The following is a 10,315-nucleotide window of genomic DNA, read 5'->3' on the forward strand; positions in this document are numbered from 1 at the left end:
AGGAAAATTTTCAGTGGTGTTCTCCGTTTCTTCTTCTGACAAACACAAAGTCTCTCACATTTCTCAAAAGTGAGCGTTAGTTTGGGTGGATACTTGAGGTCCAAAGAGAAGACAGTAGGCTTGTGGTAGGCTGGTCAGACCTCTGCCCACCAGATGAATCCTGAGAGTCTTTATCTTCTTCACAGCCTTGGTGGGAGCTGTTGGACCTGGAATTTATATGTAACTGTACTCACCTATCAATGCACAAACTCCACCTCTCGTGACAAGAACCAGTCCAAAACCTGCCTGTTCTGCCACGTCACGGCACTGGTTGATCCATCAACTCACCAAGACAACTAAAAGCCTATTCAGAGTAATTAATAAAACACTGTTCATTCTAATAGATTTAAGTAAATGACTTTGTTCTTATTAGCAGTTCTCCTAGTAAAATGGACTGAAAACCCAATGGAACCACATGTCTGACCTTATCTTCATCAAGAACATCTCTGGCCTGGTCTGTTGCATCAATACTTCAGAGTCTGGAATGGATTCTGTCTTCTCCCTGTTTACAATGTTGTTGTCTGGTTCTCAAGAGGAAATACTGCTAAAGCTACACTTTGATAATGATAGGGACATCCTGGCACAGATATGGATGGGTCTTACTGACACACCCTTGAGCTGAATAGCAGAACCCAAGGTTGCTTTAGAACAATTAAAATCTGCACTTCCCTTGTAACTCCTTATAGCTTTATTCACTTGTCCTATGTACACAGTTCAAGAGTGTGTTCAAGTTTTAACTGCACACAAACAATCCTACTGATATTAAATGAACGCCCCCCCCCCTGGAATCCCAATCCAACTTCCTGAAGCATTCAATAGAATATTATTTGGATCCAGACCACATCTGTTCTAGGTCTTAGTGTAACATAATTTTATCATTTTGTCCTCACATTTTTGAAGGCAATTTAATTCCCTCTTTCCTACAATGACCAAGAATCTTCAGAAAACCATTGAAGATCCAGATGATTACCTCATGTCGTTGGGTCTTTACATAGCTTTCTAAAGACAAAAGGCTAAAATATCTTGATTCTGTATTGATCAGGTATCTGGCTGAAAAGTCACCTGCTGATTGATGTCAGTTTCTACACAGATGCATTTTGTCTGATGGGAGGAGTGCACAAACATTTCTGACAAATGTTTTAGCGTAATTACTGAGCCAACAAATACTTCAGTGAAGTCAACTACTGTACAATTATCTTGTCATTTCAAAATTACAAGACAAAATAAACTACTGAAGAGAAGTGTCTGTTTAACCAGAAATTCCAGAAGTGAATGAGTGATACATGTACAAACAGGTAATTTAATTACGTAATAATCCCCGTGAAGACGACTCCATGAACATCCAAAGAGAAGTCAACTGAAGAGTTGGAGTCAAAACAGGTTCAGAAATGTACGACTAAAAAATATCAGGACCCAGTTCGTCAACCACTTTTGATAGTCTCAAACATAAAATACGAGATCAATTGTTGTCCAACTGTATTACAGTGCAGTACATGAGACAAAAGAGTTCTGAAGGCTGACATGAGAGGTTCCTCAATAAATCCCCCATTTATATTCAGAGTAAATCCAAAATACTCCATGATAGTCCTTTGTGTCTCTTCCATACCAAGAAAACTATTTATGTCCTCCAATGGCCTTGTTCTAGGCGTATACATCTTGAGATATAGACCTTTATTGTCAGGGGCCAGCTATCGGTACAGCTATCAAGATCCTCCAATTGTGCTCTTTTAAACCAGCTGTTTTGATGCCTTTAGACTCGTATGGTTTTTGCTTTTATCCATGTTTTATGTTTTTAATTAATTAATTTTACTTACCACATTTGACCCATTTTGTCTTTCATCTATTATGTTTGTTCTTTTTATTTATTTGTCCGTACAGCACTTTGGTCGACTGTTTGTTGTAAAGTGCTCAAGAAATAAAGATTGGATTGGATTGGATTGGATTGGCTGTTGTCTTTGACTCAGTCAGTCACTCCATTCTTTTATCTTGTCTTGAACAGTGTGTTGGTTTGAAAGGTACAGAACTTGGCTTAAGTCTTATTGCCCAGAAGGAGTTCCTCTGTCCAACTCTGGGTTTTTTTCTTCTTCTGTGGTTCGTCTCTCCTGTAACTATTTTCCTTATATATTCTGCTCCTGGGTTCCATTTTTAACAATTATATCTCCTTCCAGTGTGTTCTAGACAACATTCAGTTACGTACCTCTACAGGCTAACACCACAGACTCACTAGAACCCATCAGACTCTGCTAGAGTGATCTGAAAACATGGCAGGACCTAAAGATTCTCTGTCTAAATGAATATAAAATTGAAGTTGTGTTTGGTTGTTGTGAATTTTGTTGTTGGCATTTCTGGCCCACTTTGGTCACCAGTTTGACCAACTGTCAAAAATCTGGCTGTGATTTTTGACCGATTTTAAATTTGACAATAAAATTTGCTCTGTCGTCAAAACCAGCTTTATCCAACTGAGGCTACTGGCTAAAGTTAAGCCTTGAGGTCTTTTAGAGAGTCTTTCGTATTTATATAAGAACTCATTATGATTACTGTAACTCTGTATGTAGGTGTGGATCAATGTTGACTTTACCATTTGTAGTTCGTAGTGCAAAATTCTACTTTGAGCTCTGAGGTCACCCAATAATAATGAAACTGGATGTTCCTACATCATGTAGTGACAGAACCTTTCAATGGCTGCATCAGATTTGTGGATCACCTTCCCTCTGCAGTTACAAACTGCTTGGATAGTCGAGTCTTTAAAGTCTCAACTAAAGTCCCATCCGTTCTCACTAACCTTCAGCTGGAGTTCAGTCAGACATGATACATTCCATTTTGTTTTGTCTTTGTTGAATCTGGTTGTATTCAATGTTACACCCACAAGTTTCATCAGGAAGAAGAGGCGGAGAGAGAGATTCTCCCTCTAGTGGTGAAATGAACCCCTGTCTCGTCAGGAATGTCGTCCTGAATGCTGTTCTTCCTTTTTAACTGGGTTGGGCTGTTGTAAACAGTTCAGGATTTATTTTTTTTTCAAAGAATTTCCAATTTAGTCAAATTTCAGACATGAAATTGGCCTGAAATGACAAAATAAATGATAAATTACAAATAATGATTAATAATGGTCTTATTATTGGTACCTTATTTTACTTATTGGTACCTTAAATACATCAAAATAAATGGAACATTCAAGAGTATTGTGCTTCATCTGCTGGTGGAGATAAAAACAAATTTCATCGAAATAAAAAATATGCAGAAGCAAATGTCTCATTTGAAAAACTGAAAATCACCCCTTCTGTGGGGTCATGTTGCTTCACCATACTTTGACATGCAGTTGTTTAAAGTAGTCACTGGACTTGTGGAAAACATGTACCAAGATTAAATGAAGACACAGAAAACCAGACAACAATAAAAGATTAAATCAACAATTTTAAAATATCAATTGGACACTATTCAATTTTATTTCTTGATTTTGATCAAATAATGCAAAAGGAAAAAATCAGATTCAACATGGAATGTTGTCATCGTGACTTCAGTTCATGATTGGACAGACAAGGAACACCCTCCAGCATTCAGGTATTAGTGTGTTTGTCAGTTAGTTAGTTAGTTAGTTAGTTTGTTAGTTAGGTGTTCTCAACACCCAGACATTAAAGTACAGGAGAGATCAAGTATCTCTATCTCCAGTAGTTTCCTCTTCATAATGGTGAAGCTGATCCTTTCTCTGGCTCTAGCCTGGACTCTCTCCGGCTCAGGTAACTGTAACTCATCTTTGAAGCCTGATTCATTCACCAGTATTGATCAGTTGATTATTAGTTATCTGTATCCATCAGCTCATGTGTCTGTGTAGGTTCTCAGTCATCCAGGTCATGGTTATCCAAAAGCTGTTGAGTCGATCCACTGGACGTTAAGAAAGTTCTTGAAAACGTTTTGTCTCTCATCCAAGAGAACTGAAGAAGTCTCTTGGATGAGAGACGAAACGTTTTCAAGAACTTTCTTAACGTCCAGTGGATCAAGTCAACAGCTTTTGGACATCAGCTCATGTTGTTCTCTTTACTACAGTTGGAGCTAATTCTAGTCTTCAGTGTGAAACCTGTGGTATTTTTACATGTCCCACCACGGAAACGGCAAACTGTACTTCAGAGACGATGTGTTTCACATCCTCCTCTAACAGTCAGTATTTCTTTATCACAACTCTTCTGTGAATTCTGCATGTTTGTCTTCTTTCCATCAGCAGTATCTAACTCTGCTTTGGTTTCAGGCACACTAGATACGTTCTCAATAGCGATAAACTCGAAGGGATGTGCACCGTCCTCCCAATGCCCATCCTCTGGCATCCAGGTGTTTTCATTCAGTTTTGGTAATTTCAGTTCGGACATGATTCTTGAATGCTGCAACACAACTAACTGCAACTCTGGAAATTTTACCAGTAAGTATGGCTGATTAGAAATAGTTCATTCTCATCAGTGTTCTATGTTCCTCAGATAAATGACTTTCTGTTTTCTCTTAGTTCCTATGATTCAGTCAACCAACAACCTGACGTGTTGTCTGAATGCTAATTGCACCGAACAACTCCAGTGTAGGGGAATACAGAACCGCTGCATTCAAGTATCTGGTGAGACCTTATGAGACGATAACAAGTTCTAGATGAGACTCTCATTCTCTCATTCCTGCTGTGTTCACATTAGTGTCTGAAGGGATCCTTTTATAGACTGTCTTTACCTGTGTCCTTTAACCAGGTGACAAATGCATGAACATAAAAATCAACCCAACACACCACCAGGCTCGTTGTAGGAGAACACATTTTTATTCTATAGTTAGACTGTATTATCTATTCCTTCATCTTTGTTTTATGTTTATGTGTTCCTGAAATTACAATTATGAATCATTACTGCCTGAGATCAACAGTAGTTTGTCCAGTGACAATGATTTCTCATTTCCAGCGGGCATGCCATCAGAACCACTTTCAATCTTCGGCTGCACATCTGACAACTTGTGTCTGGACAACCAAGTTCCTTCCAACATGAGTCTGTTCTTTAGCAACGACACCACCTGTTGCAACTCCAGTCTGTGTAATATCGCCCCAACCGTGACCACAATTCCTACCACAATAATTCCAAACATGACAACTCCAACCATTGTTGCAACCACCAGCGATGCTTGCTCCGTCAGTCTGGGTTTGATCCCTCTGCTCCTGGGACTCTTTTATCACTTCTAGAACCAGAAGGAACCTCACCAGCAGGTCCTCATATGTATCCACTATTATCACACTTTAACAATAATCAGTCAGGGAATGTTTGTGTGTTTCTAATCACGTATTTACAACCAGCCAGCATTCAGAACATGCATCACTCTGCCAAGGTCACCACCACAAAACCTGCAGAACCAGAAGATGTGTTTGAAACTCCATCAGAGAAAATTTTTGAATACTTTGAACACTGGTTTGACTGGAAACTGCTCCATGCAACATGGAGAATGCTAGAAATTTGTGTCCAGCCTTTTGAATCATGTTTCTCTGCACCAAAGACACAACGACGGATGAGTGTGGGAGCGAGATCCGAACAGACAATCCTACGCTCATTGGACAATCTGCTCTACCACCTGGGCCACTGACGCCCCAGTTATCACTTAAAATATGATTTTAATCCAGATACCCTTTGCAAATATGTGAAATCTATTTGAATGACTGACTCTGAATGATCTCAGATAGATATTGGTGGTGGTGTGATATATCCTCCTGTCTCTGGTGCTGGACTGAAACGTAATACATATTGATCCTCTCCAAAGTATTTTGTCTCATAATTCTGTTATATTGGGATGTTGTCTCTCTGTACACTCTGGATTATTAATCTAATTCAAAAAATTTTGAACACTGTTTTTTGCAGCTTTTACCCTAAAAAAGGTTTTTAAGCGGGTCAAAGTATACATGAACCCCATAAACCCCACCTCTGACCGGGGTCTTTTTCGACTTTGTACTGCGACCTGAAACTGCTTCTGTTAAAGTAAACCTAATAAATTATTATTATTGCATCCAGTTTCGCCTCCGTCCTCCTTCACTATGTGGTTAACCTAGGCCATAGGACAGGGGCTAGTCAAACTCGCCATAAATCTGGGTTTGTGTTGGTTTGTTTGCTTTCCACCACTCCATCTCATGGATGAATTGAACCTCAGTGACTCCTGTAACACTTTGCGTGCCTTATGTTGGTACAGCCGGTATGATTTTATCTTTTAGCGAGGGTGAGAGGTGTACAATATATTCGTGATTATTCTGTTTTTTGTTTGCTGGAGATGTGTCCGTGTTCTTGGATAACAGGCTAATTTCATTGCATTGTTACCCCCTATGAGGACGCGCTGGCGTCTGGGCTGGTTGTCATCGCTGTGGAAACCAGTGAGTATCTGATTGTTGTGCCACCCAGCGGCTCTTTGGTTTGGGAACAGCCGATCGATCGACAGAAGAGCCGACATGTCGGAAGTTGATAGTTTAATTGCTGCTCTTTCAATCAAGGCTTTCAAGGTACTATCGAAGGATCATCTCCTTTCACTTGCCTTATATTATAATGTACAATGTATTGTATAATGTACAGTATAATGTAATGTATAATGTGTAACGAATTGTCTAGTTCTGCAAAGAGAAATAAAGGTGTGATGAAAACAATTATTTGTGATACTCTAGTGGAGCTGGAGGTTTTGCCTCCTCAACAGGAACCTCCTCCCGTTTTGTCTCTTTTTGGGATTTTTGTTTGAGTAACAGAAAGAGCTCTTAAATGACAGTTAAGACATAGTCAGTAGTAGCATTTAGCTCATATTTAAAAGTGCAAAATGGAGTGCGATCTTGAGCTGGCAAAGGAAGAGCTCAAACATGTGAAATTGGCACTTGAGTACAAGGGCTTGACATTGACAAAGGGACATTGGTGCCTCCTACCCCAGTTAGTTCTGGCCACATTGATGTCACGAGAATCAAAAAGACTTCTCCAAAGTTTGAAGAATCTAACATCCACCTTTTAAGCTTTCTTTGAATGCGAGTGTCGTATTCATTCAACTGTGAAAAAAGCAGTGTCAAAAGCTCATTGACTACCGACAAAAGTTCCATGGGATACTATCGTAATATCTGCAAAAGTCTCTTATGTTGTCATGCCGTTAACAACTTAGCTTAAAATTAACAAGCCTTTCCTGTGGATGCCTGCTTGTCAAGCCGCCTTCGAGAATGCCAAACATCCGCTCTCGTCAGCACCGGTGCTTGCGGCTCCTAGAATGGTTGTCATTTCAACCGCACTTAGACTTGAGTAATCTGGGAGCTGGCGCCGTTTTGCTCCAAGACGAGAATTCTGTTATTCTCCATCTGTTATTCTTCAAAGAAATTCAGTTAATATCAATTATTTAACAACAGAAAAAGAGGCATTGGTGCTAAACTGGGCTTTATGGAATTTGGAAGTGTACCTTGGGGGTAGATCGACTCCTATTGCCTTTTACAGTGACTGCAATCCTTTAATGTTCCTTCATTCATTGCAAAACCCGAACCAGAGATTGATGGGCTGGAGTATTTTCCGCCAGCCATGCTATTTGTGCATTACACATATTAGAGATAACAAGAATGCAACTGCTAACATGCTGTCACGCACTCGTGCTACCTAATGAGTCTTCAGGGTAACTGCTGTGACATCCGTGCCTTGTGTTGCCCTGTCTGTTTCAGGTACCGAGCAGTATGGAAATCAGGTTGTTTTCTTTTATGGCGCAAGGTGTGCCGCATCCCTGATTGTCCACATGTGTCTCCCAATTAAGATGGATGAGGAGGCTACATCACAGACTGTATCTGCCTTCAAAATCCTCTGACAGGGGTCTTTTTCGACTCTATCGCGGCCTGCAACTACTTCTGTTAAAGTTAACCTAGTTAACCCAGTTACACTTCCGCCCTCCATCACTAAGTGGTCCCAGGACAATATCAGGCTCTTGGTCAGACTTGTGTTCAGGTTTAGGCTCAAGTCCAGATTTTGGAACAGAATCAGGTTCAGGACTGGGACCTCAGGTACTGGTACTCTGGTTCAGGAACAGGTCCAGGTACTTTCAGTGGTTCAGGAACAGATTCTGGTCCTTTCTCTGTCTCAGAAGTGAAGGTGTGGTGTCGAGGCACTGATGCCCGAGAGTAACACTGGCGCAGGTACAGAAAGAGCTGGTGTTGTGGCTGAGGCAGCCTGCTGCCCCCCTGTGGCTGTCAATTGTCAGTATGCTCTAGGCTCTGGGTGGCAGAGCCTCCTGCTCAAGCTAGGAGAGACTGGAAAGAGGAAGAGGCTACTGGGTCCATTTTTGGCCAGACTGTACTGTCACGGGTGTGGCCTGGACCCAAAAGCAGTACACTAGGGGAAATGTCCACATTCATCGTTTGAACACTAGTTGAAACCTACACCAAATACTCCGGAGATCAGATAGGAAATGGAAAAACAGGCAGGATTCAGGAAAAAAAAATCAAATCACGAGGGAATCCAAGAATTGTGAAGGGCAGGATGAGTCTCTACCATCTGGACCTGAACTGAGGTCTGAGCAGAGCTTAAGTAGGCAGAGCCTGATTGGAGATGGGACGCAGGTGTCTGAAACAACACAGGTGGCAGGAATGAGTGGACTGAGTGGGAGTGGAGTCAGAATACTGACAACACAAGGGGAACCTGGAACTGGGGCTGTGACATCATCAACACACACATTCACACCTACAGACAGTTTGCAGAGACAAATTCAGTTAAACTGGATGTTTTCAAAAAGGAAATAGAATTGTTGAAGCATATTAGTTGGTGATTGGATGAATATGAAACGGTTTAGACCACAGGATGAGGACAACAGACGTCTTTGTGTTATGGCAGTATTCCACTTCCTCCAAGAGTCAAACTCTTCTGGGACATTTCAAGTGGTCTTCAGATCCCCCTGGTTGCCACAAGACCTCTTAGAAACAGCTGAGGTGGCTTCCAAAGATCTTGCATTGATGATAAGTCTCAAGTTAATCCCAGAGGTTCTCAATGGGGTTCAGGTCTGGACTCTGGTGGCCAATCCATGTGTGAAAATGATGTCTCCTGCTGTCTGAACCACTCATTCACAGTGTGAGCCCCATGAATCCTGGTATTGCCATCTTGGAATATGGTCCGTGCCGTCAGGGAAGATGGAATAACCCAGTCATTCAGTATATCCAGGTAGTCAGCTGACCTCATACTGTTTCTGAACCTAGATCTGACCAACTGCAGCAACCCAACATCAGAACACTGCCCCCACAGGCAGGTACAGTAGGCACTAGCATGATGAGTGCATCACTTCCGCTGCCTCTCCTCTTATCCTTCTTACCCATCTTTCCCTTAGTCTTCTTCTTAAGGCTACACATCTGTTCAGTCCCAATCCCTTGAGTTCCCTTCACGTTGTGTGTAGAAATACTCTTACCTCCACTATGAAACATGAGCCCAAAGTTCTACTGTTGTTTTCTGTCAATTTGATTTCACCAACCGTTTAAGTGATCATCAATCAAGATCATTCAGGATGTTTTTCTGACCACATTTCTCCCTTAAAGGCAATGGGTCCCCACTGTCCTGCGTTGGACAGTCCTCAACCCAACCATAGTAGTTTCTGCAGTGTCCTGAGATGTTTTCTCTGCTTGATGCGTTCCAATGATTTGATCCTTCTCAAGCAGACTAACATCTTCTCCATGACCACGACCACATTTCCAGCTGGACTTTCTTTGGTTTTCACAGAGTCTGGGACGACTTCAGTGTAGAAACTTCATTCAAATCCGTCAGATCAATCAGGAAAGGTGTGCACATTTTCCAATTCTTTCATATTTATTGAAATATTTAGAAAATTTCTTAAAGTTTTAAAAATATTTAATGACTTCATGAATTGTTTCAATCATTTTAATAAATATTCAAATAAAGACAACCTTTTATATTCCATCAATATACAAGAAAGATTCTGAAACCTATAGTGTTATGTTATATACCGTATATCATAGTGTTATTTTATAGATCGATCCAGCAATAAATCAATCACTGTAAGAAATACATCTGTAGGACATCTTTGGTATTTTTATTGGTCGTTTCAACATTTAAATTTCAGTTCTACTTGTTCATGTGAGTCAATGTTGGATATGTGACACATGATGAAGGACAAATACCAGCAGGACATTTGTTCTATCAGAGAGCTGAGAAGCAGAAAACAAACCTCAAGCACTGAAGAAAACAACAGAATGTTTGAGAACACATCCAAATATGGCCGTCATGGAGAAAACGACAAACTGCATGTTAAGGTAGCATCAGGTCACCTGACCCCA

At 40.8% G+C, this 10,315-nt stretch overlaps 1 long non-coding RNA gene across 1 annotated transcript; it reads left to right on the forward strand.

Moving 5' to 3' along the window:
- Positions 1-4,278: 4,278 nt before the first annotated feature.
- On the forward strand, positions 4,279-5,101 carry LOC137598452 (uncharacterized). The gene is made up of 3 exons (XR_011036680.1): positions 4,279-4,447; positions 4,529-4,633; positions 4,962-5,101. It is a non-coding gene; the product is annotated as an uncharacterized lncRNA (long non-coding RNA).
- Positions 5,102-10,315: the final 5,214 nt, after the last annotated feature.

The sequence above is a fragment of the Antennarius striatus genome, chromosome 7 (genome assembly GCF_040054535.1).
Source record: "Antennarius striatus isolate MH-2024 chromosome 7, ASM4005453v1, whole genome shotgun sequence".
In the NCBI taxonomy this organism is placed as follows: Eukaryota; Metazoa; Chordata; class Actinopteri; order Lophiiformes; family Antennariidae; genus Antennarius; species Antennarius striatus.